We start from the raw sequence: 10,484 nt of genomic DNA, 5'->3' as shown, positions 1-10,484 counted from the left end.
TCTAAAAATGATAACTTGGGAGAAGTGAATGAGACACTAGACAAATATATGATTTGAAAGTTGCAATATGTAGTTCACATTAGACCTAATATTGTACATGTATTTGGAATAGTTTCTAGATTTTTAGTCAATCCTAAGCAGAGACACTTGACTACAGTAAAGGTAATATTGATATTTTTGAAAGGGACATAATATTATGGAATATGGTATAAGAAAGAAGGTGATTTTGAACTAAAAATTTATACTTGTAGATTAAAAAGGAAATTTCAATGATAGAAAGATCAATGGTGGTGGAGATTTATTTTTAGGGTAAATGTTGGTAGCATGGATAAGAAAGAAGCAAGGTTGTATCTCATAGTCCACTATTGAAGAAAATTATGTAGATGCTAAAATTAATTGTTCAAATATTGTATGGATCAAAAAACTATTGGAAGTTATGCTTGAGGGAGTCACATAACCTATTACTATCTATTGTGACAATACAAGTGTTATTAACATATCAAAGAATATTGTGATGCATGCAAAAAAAAAAACATATCTATCAAGTATCACTACTTAAGAGAAAACCTCAAGAAAAACAAGTTAGATTGGAGTATGTGAAGTCAAGGGAGCAATTAGCAAAAATATTTACTAATTCATTACCTAAGGATTCTTTTGTGTATCTAAGAGGTAAATTATAGGTCCTTCCCCTATTCAATGTTCAATAAGTAAAGATGCATGTTGCATCAACTCGTGGATGACAAGAATATATTTGAGGAGTTGATGCATGAAGTTCACACTTGGGAGTTGTCCTAGATTTGTGAAGATATTTTTGATGAAGTAGATGTGATTAGTACATGAAAGGTACAAAGTATAACTACAAGGTTTTATAAATTTCTACTTGAATCTTATAATTACCTTTGGCATTGATGTCAAAGGGGAGATGTGTGAGTAGGGAGAGATTTCCTATGGAGATGTGTGTATAAGAAATAAGTTGTACAAAGGGGAGAGATAATTAATGAAAGAACTAAAGTATTTATTTTTATGTTTATTGTTAAAGGGGAATGAAAGGAGTTAATGTTGGATTAGTTAAAGGGGCAAATGTTACAAGTTTCCTAAGTATGAATTGTAGAATACTGAATGACTTGAAGATGTTGTTGAATAGAGAAGTATATCTTAAGGCAGAGCAATTGTGGACTAAGCTAAGAAAATAAAGCATAGTAGACATCATGAAGTTGAAGAGTACCTAATAAATTCATAGAGCTGAATATGTGATGGTATTTAATGTTTGTTTCATAATTTAATGTTATGTAATAATGTGTTTCCATCAATTCCAAAGAGGGATATTGTTAGCCTCAACTAATAATGTTGATAATGTGTTTAAAAGAGTCATATTAGTTGTTATGTTGTCATTTATGTCAAGCCTTAATTGGTAAGACATTATGCTAATTTAGTAGACTACCATATCATTTGATTGATGAAGAGAATTTGAAGATAGTATGATGATGAAGTAAGTGATGATAATATTATGGATTTAAATGGTCACCTGCTAAGTTAGAATTTGACATTATAATGTTGATTTAATTGTTTTACATGATTTGATTGAGTGTTGAGATCTTGTGTAAGCAATGTATGAAATCATGAAGTAAGAAGATAGTTTGGTCAATGAATGAAGGATTCAATGGTAACTAAGCTACCATAGTTGTCACTGAGAATTTTTTGTTATAACCAAGTGTATAGAAACAAGTAAAGATGAATAGTGTTAAAAAATATTAGTATTGATCGAATGAGAAATATTAACCGAGCAAGAAAAAAAGGAATAGTATGAAGACGATTTAATTGAAGGTCAACATTTAATGTAAATATGAATCAATCGATAAGTTTTGAAGATAAGGATGAAATTAGTTATGAAATCTATAGTTGGATAAATTTGAAGAATATATAATGAAGGATATTTAGATATTTGAATTGAATCAAAAATTTCAAGGTGAAGGTATGATACCTCAGTGCCTAGAGTCAATAAACCTAAGCAGGATGAAGATCAAACAATTGTAATTAAATGGAAAATCATGGAGGAATCTAGTGAGGCATCCAAAAGTTGTATATTTAAGAGATGAATGCATTGTTCATTGTTTCTAATAAAGTTAAAGAAGAAATTAATATCCAAGGGATAACCAAGAAGATCTACATTATGAAGATCAAGAAATGGAAGTTCTAAGTTGATGTTTATGTGAGTGAATTAGCCAAAAGGGAGCAAAAAGGAGAAATAGTATCAGCAAAGGAAAGAGATTGAGTGAAATAGAGATTTGACCAAGCAAAGTGAGTTGCTAATTTTAACATATCATTTTGTTGTTACTTTCTAAGCATTGTAGTAGAAAATATCTTAATCAAGTGAACTTAACAAGTTTTATTTGTAAATCCATTTTTATGGTAGCATTCAATTGAATTCTTTCTAACTCCTTCAGATAAGGCCACTCTAATATCAAGGAGTAATAATGTCTAGATGATATTTGGTGTAAATACTCTAACAAGGTCACATTTGTCAATGTGCATGTAACCTCTTACAAGATTGGATCCTAACTAAAATCACTTTGAACGAGTGAAATTTTTGAGTTGTTGGTCCCATGTGGTTCTTCCCTTAACAACGTTTTCACAATAAATACTTGTGTCAAAATTGTGTAGATGACATTTTTTTGCATTTTATTTCATGTTTATTGTTTACTGCCACAACTCAATATCTACACTAGATGATTACTCTAATACTCATTGAACAAAGTTAACAATTTATTACAAATATTAAGCTGCATATTATTGTGAAGTAAAAATTAATTTACCAAGCTAGTGCCTTGATGGTTAAAAGTGTTAGGATTATGAAAAGGTTTTTTAAGGCATGTAGGATAATTGGATATAATTGATTCACTCCCCTCTCATTTATCAAACAAACATATCACTTATAAGTATAATTCCTCTAAGAGTTAGACAAAAGAAGGAACCACCATTGGGAAGCACTTCTAGATCCCAATAAAGTGTAAAATTTTAAGATCCTATAATGACATTAGTTTTATCAATAGCATGGTATCCTTTTTTGACTAAATACTTTCTAGAGGGAGAAGAGCACCAAATATGATAATCTTGGGAGTCCTTATGATGGATAATTCTCTATTGAAAAATCTCATAAAGACATTTTTTTATCATCCAAAATGCAAGGTGGTTATAAAATATTTCAATAAGGCCTGAGAAAATCCATTTTCAATTTGAAAAACTAAAGTTTTTAATGAGATTAGACCCTTATAGCATTGTCAATTATTTTTAAAGGAGGGAAAAGTTTTTCTAAGAATCACCCTACAAGTTTTATTTTTTCTCAATAAAAAACAATCCATGTTAGGTTTCAATTTAATCATGAAACTTTTGATACATGTGAACCTTAGGTGGTATTAGATATAGAGAAAAATATTTCTTGACTATCATCATCTAGATAATTACTTTTAAAGATGAAAACCCACTTAAAATGAGGATTAGAAAACATTTTTCATATTAGTTTGGATCCCATAGCCATATTTTTGCATTTTTGAGCTTGTGAATACCAATCTTCTCAAGGCCATAGGAGTAGAAACTTTATTTAAGCTAAGAATTTTTGAAGTGTAAAAGACATATCTCTAGTAGTTACATATAGTTTTAATTAATAAAGAAAAAGAATAAAATACACAAAAATAAAACAAGAGAGAAAAAAATACTTAGCATATAAGATCACCCGATCTTAGGCTTCATCCACAAAATAGAGAGTGCAATAATATTATTTACCAAATCTAACTGATTGTAATGTGTAATACATTACATTTTAATACCACTACAAGAAGCTACAAATTCTCATACAAAAATCCCTCACTTGAGTCCATTTAGCAAGACTTGTATCAGTTACAAAAATAGAGTTATAATATGTCATCCAATAGAAAAATAACTCCTTATGCATTTATACAATATTAAAACTCATTTTTGTCTTTTTAGGTTCCTTTCACTCAACCTCATCTTGGTGTTGTTGCCCCCAAACCCTCATTGCAAAATTTTGGGGAGAAATCACACTAATAAAAGTGGGAAAAAATTAACCTATGAGTCTGATTATGATCCTTATAACAAAAAAGGTGATTCTTATCTCAAGACTCTTTATCCCTTTTCTAAAGAAAAATTTAAGTTCTTATTAAATGGATGCTAAAATTCCTTTACGGAGCATAAGAACTTGTGTAATATAATTTGGAATACTTGCCAAGATTGTTTGGATTGTGAGAACTCTGCCAATAAGAGATATCCAGGAATTTTTCCATGAAACAATTCTCTCATGGATGGATTTCATGGAAGGTACCCATAATAATCCTTTATTATACTAAAAGAGAGGGATGCCAAGATATATGCTTAGGAGAGGCTCTTTCTTAAACCCCAAACGCTCCAAAATAGTTGTATGAAGCAACAAAGGATAATTTATGATGGTTTTTTTTATCAATGTTGATTTTATGACCCCAACTAAGACAGTAATTATATAAAATCTTCTTGATGGTATGAGGTTCCCTTTCAAAGGCTTCCTTAAAAAATAACATATTAGATCAACAAAAAGAATATGTCACAATAGTATTTCAATTAGGGAACTTGACACATCTCAATATATCATCATTGTGAATAGTTATAATTGATCTACATAAAGCATTTTCCATGATTATAAAAAGATAGGGAAATAATGTGTTTCCTTTCCTAATACCTTGCAAAGAACAAAAAAATCTATGTGTTTGGCCATTAATGATAACTGATAATTTAACCCTAGATATAAGAGCTAAAAGTCATTTACAATAATACAAAAAGAAGTCAAACTTAACCAACATGTGAAGAAGTAATTATTTGTACACTCTATCATATGTCTTCAGCATATCTAAAGTAATTAGCATAGCCTAAAAAAACTATCCTTAACTATGTGCATAGTTTCATGCACCATAAGGGACCCTTCCAAAGTCTAATTTTTAGTCATAAACCCCCATGATCAAGGGATACAATTTTGGGGATAATTGAGTCTAATCTTATAGAAACTTTCTTTAAGAAATTTTTATAGATATTGTTACAAAGAGAGATAGTTTTGAAGTCATAAAATGAGATAGAGGCCTTTTTTTAGGAATGAGAGAAAATACTATTTTTTGACCTTCTTTAGCATACCCCCACTTTTCCTAGATTCTTACTATGCACCCCAAACTTATGAGCTAATGAAATACCATTATTTGTGGAAGAATAAATGCATAAAGCCATCAGGCCTAGGGGGCTTATCCTCTCCCATTGAGAGTACCATAGACTTTATATCTACCAAGAGAAAGGTCTAATAAAGGAATCGGTATCTAGCACCAAGAACAAATGGGGAATCTTAAGGAGAAAGTCAACCCTTCTCACATCCACAAGGTTGATATCAAGTTATTCTACACATAGTAGAAAAATAGTGCACAACCCCATCTTGAGTCTCAATAGGATTGAACCAAATGAATCCAATATGATGCATATTATTTTTTGAGTAGTTATAGATATGGATGAAGCATGTAAGGATGTAGTATTTCTATCTCCATATTTAAGCCATAAATCTAAAATAAATTTATTTTTCCATTAAAATTTCTTCATAATCCTTTTGAAGTCTTGTCTCCTCAAGGTATGAATGAGAGTGTAGACATTCATGTTAATATACTTAAGGTCCAAGAGTACTTAGAATGGGGGAGGATATAATCAATACTCTGCTAGATTCAAACTTTAAGCACAAATTTACAAAAATGATTAACCAATATAAGATTTAACATTTATGCATTCATTCAATAATTCCATGTTAACTTGTGAAAACATCAATGAAAAGACTGATAAATTTTCCATAGAAGAAACACCATGACACCAAGATTTTTATCTTGGAACCCTTGGTCAAAAGAAAAACCATGGTGGTAATTAATACCCATAAGTATTTTGTACTCTTCTAAAATGTAGTATAAGGCTTGGCCATGTTAGGAGAGCTTACAGTGATACTAACTAAGAGAATACCCTATTAAGAATCATTCAGTTAAGGGGTTTACTGTAGACCTATTAATATCTTTACCCTATTTGGAGTATCCTTGTTAAATAATTTTCTAACTCAAATTAATGATCCACCCTTTTAAAGGAATTAACTTTTGAACTATTAAGATCCTACTCATCTTGTTGAAAGTGACCTTGTTAGAGGCTATAAACTTGATAACCCATTATGATTAACCAACAAGAGTGATCCATAAATAGCACTTTAATGCTACTTGTATAGATCATATTCAATTTTTTCATCTACATCTGCTTGCAGACATTCAACCAAGAAATCCATCACAAAACCCTTTACAATGTTACTATCCACTCTCTCAGTTGCAAAAATAACATTATGTCATAACAACATTAGGTTAATCCATCACCTTAACCTAAATATGTTATACCTAAAATTAACCATTTATTGACCAAAACATATTACCAAGCCCTAATCCATCATCAACTAGTACCACTTTCTCAACCATTTGAATCCCATATCAGTCCAACACAAAACATTTGACAATATCACTTTTTCCAATGAACATACACACTTCCAAGAAATTTTATCATAAGTACCAATGTATATCTATTCCATCAAAACTTATTGTTTCTACATCATCAACCAATTTTAAATCATGAAAGATCTACCATTAATAGCTCATATATTATTAATTTAAGATCAAATACAAAAATTCAACTTGTTCTTTATTTTTTTATCTTGAACAATCTTCAATTGATCCAAATGTTGGAAATATTCTAGACTATGCAAAGTTACTGAGAGGGGAAGGGTGAATTATTAAATTCTAAGACTTTTACAATTTCAACTCTTAATCAAATAGTTCAATTAGCTTTTAATCCTTTACATATAATATGATCTAATTGCATGCATAAGAAACTAAAAACATGAAAGCATTCATAACACTAGGACACAAAGATTTGGTGACCTGGAAACTTTCCAAATAGAAAGTAAAACTAGGGTGGGAATGATACCCACAAGCTTTAGTACTACAGTATAAATTTGGCCTGTTAAGGCTTACATTGATCACTTCTAATGATCTACCCTGTTAGGAGCAATAAGGACTGTTAGGTCCACCTTGTGAAAGGATTTACAAAATTATAATGACGTATGCACACAATAAAGATATTTATAAAATATTGTTAGGTCTACCTTGTTAAAGGATTTGACTGATCCACTTATTAGGATGAAGTAGTAGCTGATCTCTAATTTGCAAATTGGTTTGCTGAATGAGATTCCCTTATGTACTAATCACCTTGTTGTGATAGATATGTCCTTCTTGCTCCTTATACTATTGTAGCCTTTGTAATTTGTTATATTCTACTCTTCTATGATTATATTCGATTATATTGCATTTACATTCACACACTTGGATATGATACAATTCAATACATATATACCAATCCAATTATACAATTAAAAAGTTAGCCCAAATGAAGACACTCAAGTTATAAAGACTAACTCGGTGAGGTTCTAATACTCGGCATCCACTATCAATGCTCAGTATTGTCATGCACTTGGTAGACATAGAAGCTTGGTCCATACTAATCACTTTCAAGTAGTCTTGAACTTGCTCTAACTGGTGACTTAGTAGATATTGTGAAAATCGTCATATAAATTGAATCACTTATTTACCACTACATAGCTCGATAAACACTATCACCTCGAGCTCAGTATAAACTGAATCACTTGGTTGAGTAGTTGGGTTAACACTAGACTCGCATCACATAAACTACAAACTTAGTTACACTGCACAACTTGGTTTGCACTGGTAAACTTGACATATACTGGGATGCTTGGTTTACACTACTAATCTTCACTATAACTATAACTTCTTGCTAAACACTAGAATTTTTCCAAAGGACTCGGTAGCAACTGTAGAACATGGCAACAACTAAAGTGCTTGGCAAACACTGTTATCTATACAATAAGCTTGGTAGATACTTACAATCTGAATAAGTATATGTCACTAATAAAAAACTTAACTAATATGTCAACAATCTCCCCCTTTGGCATTAGTGACAAAAAAACTTATCATCCAAAACTAAATTCAAAAAATTTTCTTCAATACCTTTTATCCATTACCTTGTGATACTAGCTCGATAGAGTATACTGTTTTTGAGATTTTTCAAAATTGATTTTGTAAGATATATATCTATACATAGTAAGGTTCTTTCATACAATATACTATACATCATCTTGCTACATACAACATATATTTATTGTACATATCTTTCTCCCCCTTTTTTTTTTATAACTTATTACATTTTATCCTCCATAACTTTTTACATCTTTGTCCATCTATCTTATTCACAATATATACTCCCCTGTACATATATCTTTCTCCCCCTTTTTGAAATTAATGCCAAAGATTTATTCTATTTATTTACATGTTAATGCCAAAATGAGATAAAAATTCCTAATGTACCTTGAGTATGATTGCCAAGGTTTTATCCCAATTGTCTTGCAGGACCTTACATGTGTGAAGTGTAATCTGCACTTTTGCTAACAACTCTATCATATGGTTTGCTATGGAAAAAAATTTCTCATAGATGAGAGTTTTAGAATGTGCAATATGTTTTTGCAGTGCATCCATGTTGGAAACTTTTTCTCTAAGTGGTTTTGCTTGCATGTTTGTCAAAAATCTTATCTTCATGAAGTGTGCAGAACTTGAACTAGGGTCAAGTTGTAGCTATTGAGCACTAGCCTTAATATCTTCATCTATTTTGAATAATGTTTCCTTTATTTATTTGGTAAAATTAGAAACATCACATAGCTTACCAAAAATTGATGATACATTTGTACAAGATGTTTCCAAAGTACCCAAAATTGTAGAGAGTTCTACTTGATAGATAGCAATTTGTTGAGCAGTTTGCTCCAACACTTTATTATCAAAATTCTTTTCTGCCTTCTGCATTAGCTTATCCTGCTTATTAGTATCTCCATTGAACCTTTGAACTGCCTCTACTAGCTGATACAAAATTGATTGTAAAGAATCAACCTCAATGCCTATGGCCTTTGCCAAAATATTCTTTGCATCCTCAATAATTTTGAATTCTTTATCCATTTCCTCTCTTAATCTTTGTTGTTTGGCTTTCTTCTGGAGGAGTTCACTAAATGATTGCATTTGGTCTAGAGTGAGCTTGGAAATGTCCCAATTTGGGACTACAATTTCCTCATCTAGGTCTAATTCTTTCTCCATCTCTTTTCCTTTTCTCAAAAATTGTGTGCTCAGTTCAGCCTTGGTCTCAACTGTCCTTACACTTATTGCTTGTGTGCCTAGAATAGAAATAATTGTAGACATACTAGGACTAGCTATAAAAACTGATATTGCACTTATTGAAGGAATACTAATAGAAATACCTAAGGAATCCAAAATTGATGTGGCAATCATAGATGTGTCCAAAACTGTTGTGCTCAAAACTAATCTAGCCAACTTGGTAGAAGAGAGAGGAGTCTATAGCTTGGTAGATGAAATCAAGGTCACTCAATTCAATGATGTGCTACACTAACTAGGGGCAAAGAGTGATTGGACATTTGAGTTATCACTATTGGTCACAATCAATCTTGTTGGGGTTATCTTTGTGCTTGATGTTGTCACTGGTTTGCTCGGAGAGTGAGGAAGTGAGGCAATGACTATTGCAACTATCTTAATTGGATCAGTTTCCTCATCATCTTGTGTTGCTTCCTCAGTAGCCTCTTGTCCTTGTTCCTCTTCATCATCAATATTGTCAAAATGAGTTGCTTCTTCAACAGTTTCCTCTTCATCTTTTTCCTCTTTATCATCATCATCATCTTTTACATCAATAGGAAAATCACTTGGTTTATGTAACAGATAGATATTTTTCTAAGTGTCTATTGCATTCCATACAACATGTTTAATATATTTCATCAGAATTAGACAAATATTGAATTTCATAGTCAATTTTTCTTCATTTTTCTTTAGTGACTCATTTATCTCTGCATTTGATATAAATGTATGCACCCAAAAATGGTCGCCTAGACTATGGGCCCCCATTATTCAATTTATCAATTTATCAAATTTTTTGAATCAATGGTTTGTAATATATTCAAATCAATTTCCTTGATCAAATTTGATTTATTTCATTTCTAAGATTGATCATTTTATTCCAAGTCTTATTTAATTAAAAGAAAATCTTCTCTTTTAATTAAATAAAATAAAATTCCCATTTAATTAAAGGAAAACCTCTCTTTTAATTAAACAATTCATCCACATTTAATTAATTAAGAGAAAAACCTCTCTTTTAATTTAATTAAATATCTTCTATTTAATTAAAAAGAACTTGCTCCCTTTTAATTAAATAAAAATCCCACTTAAATATCTCTTTTGATAAAAAAAGAAAATAAAATAAATTCCTTTTATTTAATTTCTCTACACTTAAAAATGTGATCTAAGTGGGATTTATCTTTC

The sequence above is a fragment of the Cupressus sempervirens genome, chromosome 10 (genome assembly GCF_028749045.1).
Source record: "Cupressus sempervirens isolate cs-2001-9-10 chromosome 10, ASM2874904v1, whole genome shotgun sequence".
Classification (NCBI taxonomy): domain Eukaryota; kingdom Viridiplantae; phylum Streptophyta; class Pinopsida; order Cupressales; family Cupressaceae; genus Cupressus; species Cupressus sempervirens.
This window is presented reverse-complemented; position numbering follows the sequence as displayed.